Here is a 4387-nt window from a genome sequence, read left to right on the forward strand (position 1 = left end):
TTTTGACTTCAGTCATGAGTCCTTCTGGAATCTCTTCAATTTTCTGTTCTTCCTGACCAGACAGCATTACCCATCCATCCCCACACAAACTCACAAACCAATCAACCAGGAAGTATTTATTTACTGCTGATGGTGTGTTCAGGACTGTGTCAAAGCTTTGTGGATATGGAGGTGAAGTGTAAAAAAATCATTGCTCTTCTTAGAAAACTTAAAGTACAGATAAGAGACAAAATTACTAGGCATAAAAAAGCATCGATGGGGGCGCCTGGGTGGCTCAGATGGTTAAGCATTTGCCTTCGGCTCAGGTCATGATCTCGGTCCTGGGATCGAGTCCCGCATCGGGCTTCCTGCTCCTTGGGAGCCTGCTTCTCCCTCTGCCTCTCTCTCTCTCTGTCTCTCATGAATAAATAAATAAAATCTTTAAAAAAAAAAAAAGCATCGATGGATGTTAACTGGACTTATTGTGGTGATCATTTCACAATATATACATACATTGAATCATTATGTAGTACACCTGAAACTAATATAATGTTATATGTCAATTGTCTCGCCCTCTCTCTCTCTATATATAGAGTTTATATATATTATTATATTGTTTATATATATTATATATATATATGAATAATGGTAAAATAAAGTAAAAGCAACAACAACAGCAACAAAAAGCACTGAATCTTAGAGGACAAAACACAACCATAGGAAGTAGACCTAGAGCTCATTCTCCAAGTAAGAGAGAAGGGCATTTCAGGCAAATGGATAAAAGGCATAAAGAAAGGATGAATATGGCTTGTTTGTGGATTTTAAGGAGACTGATTAAAATGGACTCTATGTTAGGGGGAAAAAAAATGGGAAATGCGGTTAGTTAGCAAATGAGAACATATCATCAAGACGTTGAATGCAGACAGAAGCATTTAGATTTGTTTGAGCGGAAAACTTGGAATTATATTTACTCTCATCTTTCTCCTCATGTCCCAAATTTGTAGAGAAAATAAAAGACTTCTTTTTGTTGAATAATTCCTTCCTGGAAGTCTTCTATTTGTAGTAATGACAGTCAAAACCCTCTGAAGGTATGTTAAGAATAGTGGCTGAAACCTCAAACTGGGATTTTTTGCATTTATATGTTTTTTTCATAAGGTCCTTTTGCTATTTTTAAGCTTAAATAATTTGGTTGGGAGGAATGGGAGAAATGATCTTTAATGAGAGGTGACTTTTCTGACAGCAAATGGATTTTTCATTTCAGCTAGTCTTAGGACACACTTTCTTAACTGTCATAAGCTGTTTTTTGGTTTGTCTCAGGATCTGGAATAAGAATATATTAAATTCAGCTAGGTAATACAGGCCCTAAATTTTGATATTTTTTAATACAAGTCTTATTTCTATCACCCTGTGATAGAAAGAAGAAGAAAGAAGAAAATTTGTGGAGCATGTATTATGAACCAGTGCTTTGGTCAAGATGAACTAAGATAAATTGCTGCAAAAAATTTACTTTCAAGTCCCAGTAGTTTAACAAAACAAAGATTTATTTCCATCATGGGTTGGCAGGGGTCCTGTTCTGATAGTTGCTCAGAGACCCAGGCTGACAGAAACTTCATCATTTGCAGTTCCACCATCTGGAACACATGGTCTCCCTGCTCCTAGCATCAGGGGAAGAGAGCATGGAAAATGGCACACCGGCTCTTACGTGCTGTGCTGTGACCCATTGGCCAGAACTAGTCACGTGGCTCCACCCAGGTGTGAGGAGTCTGGGAAATATAGTCCTCCAAGTACCCCGGACAGGTGGGAGAACCAGGATCTGGGGGGCACTAATAAGTTCTGCCATGACCAGGCAGGGGGCCAGTGTGTTTCATAGGTCTTATTTAATCTTCAGGAAAGCTTGAAGGAGTAATATTGTCCTCATTTTTGCAGATGAAGAAAACCAAAGTAGTGTGGTGAGGTAAAAAGAGATTTGGGTCAGAGGTCCTGGGTTGGAACCTCAGCTCTGTTTATATATATACATATATATATATATATATATATATATATATATATATACTGGGTTGTAAGACAGATGAGCCAACATCTCACTCCTTCTGCACAATTAAACTGTGCACATCATCATCAGATGGTTTTCCCAGCCTATTGCTGTCTTCCTGTAGCGATCTGTGCTATTCTCTCATCACAGCTCCTGTATTGTAACTCCTAGTATGGTGGTCAATTTCTTCAGGGAAAAGGCTGTTCTTATTCACGGTTTTACTCCTTGTGCCATGCTCAGTAGCTGGCACCTGGTAATTGCTTAATATTTATTGAGGGGATAAATTTAAACACTTGTGGTCGTCTGCCGCATTAAGATGTCAATGAAAATGGCAATGTTGATAATGACACAAAGTAACTTGCCATATTCCAGCAAAGTATAGCCAAATAGAAGTATTTTTTACAAATGCCTTAGTTTTTTTTAATCTGTAACAAAATTACTTAATATTATACAGCAGTAGACTATATAAAACTCACAGGCATGTTTATTTACTATTTTATTAATTTCCTAGGGCTTCTGTAACAAAGTGCCACAAACTGTGTGGCTTACAACAACAGAAATATACTATCTCAGGGTTCTGGAGGCTAGAAGTCAACAAGAATGAGGGAGAATCTGCCCCATGCCTCTCGTCCTGGCTTCTGGTGATGGCTGACAATCCTTGCTGTTCCTTGGTTTGCGGAGGCCCCATTACAATCGCTGCCTCCTTCCCATGACCTTTTCCCTGTGTGCATCTCTCCTCTCTCCTTGTAAGGATACCAGTCATACCATATCAGGGCCCACCCTGATGATCTCATCTTAACTTGATTACATCTGCAAAGACCCTGTTTTGGGGGCGCCCGGGTGGCTCAGTCAGCTAAGCATCTGCCTTCGGCTCAGGTCATGATCCCTGCTCAGCAGGGAGCCTGCTTCTCCTTCTCCCTCTGCCTGCCACTCTGCCTACTTGCATGCATTCTCTCTCTCTCTCTCTGTCAAATGAATAAATAAAATCCTAAAAAAAAAAAAAAGACCCTATCTTGAAATGAGGTCACTTCCAAAGTACTGGGGATTAGGACTTCAACATATCTTTTTAGGGGACATAGTTCAACCTATAACAACTATAAGTAGTATTTTTAAAATAAAAATCCTAGATTTCTACTTCTCTTGAAAAATCAGATGATCTTGAAAGAGAGCATCTGCCTTCCCCCATGGATCAATCCCCTGTCACTAGCAGATATCTTTCCCTCCCTCTGGGGCCTGTGCTTTCCAGTTTGCCACACCCCCCACTGATCACTAATGCCTCCATGGCCAAGTTTCATCTTTAGTACTGAACATGAATTATGACAGCATCAGAATGCCAGAATTCTCAAATTCACACTCTTTATCTACTACATTACCTCTCTGGCCCTGATGATTTACGATTTTGTAACTCCTGTTATGAAAAAAATTCAGCTCTACTGATAGAGACAAAAGTTTACTAAATTCATCTCATTGTATAGTCTTTCTTTGAGACTCACGATATCATTTACTACCAAAAATAATTTATTCATGACCAATTGTTTCAGAATGACTTATTTAAGGAGTCTGGAATATAATCAGATATAGCCCACGAGAAATGAAAAGATGGTGTCAAAGGAGAAAAGGTCAATAATCACTTTTCAACAAAAGCAGCTGAAACGATGCTGGCAATAATTAAAAGGAAGAGACATAGAAAATGAATTGTATTATGTGACCCACCCATGGGCAAGATAAAAAAGATGCTCTGTTCAGAAAAAAAAGATTTTAATACAATTAAAAGTCCTGACAGTCAACTTTTAAGAAATACACAAAGAGAATTTATAAGTGAGCAGAGAAAAATCCCTGAGGGGAATCATGAAATGAGGGTAAAATGTTAATTCTTTCTCAAAATTGTTGTTTTATTTATTACTAAATAGAAAGTGGTAACTCTACACAGTATTCAAGGACAATGGACTTAACAAAGGGGAGAAACGTAGATCTTCAGACCTAAATAGACCTCTCTGTCCCTCAATCATTACATTTTGTGTTTAAAAATCATTTCATTTTTATTTTTCACTTCCTCCACTGAATCCAAACCTGCTTCTCCTTGTGGATTCCCCGAGTTAAAAAACAAACCTGTTTTCTGGTCCTCTGAGCCAAAAACATCCTGCATGCCTTAGCCACATTCAGTCAGGGATCTGGTCCTGTCATTTTTTACCTCATAACTATATTGGGAGAAATCTCTCTCCTTTTCTCTGTCCTCACTGGCCCCACCTTCCTGAGGCCCTGTCTACCACACACCTTTTACAAAACTGAGCTAGAATAATCAGATGACTACATTAAAGTTATGTAGGGCCTCATCATCGTCCACATGGACTATTAGCTTCCTGGAAATGGGTCTCC

This window comes from Neomonachus schauinslandi, chromosome 3 (assembly GCF_002201575.2).
Source record: "Neomonachus schauinslandi chromosome 3, ASM220157v2, whole genome shotgun sequence".
Taxonomy (NCBI): Eukaryota; Metazoa; Chordata; class Mammalia; order Carnivora; family Phocidae; genus Neomonachus; species Neomonachus schauinslandi.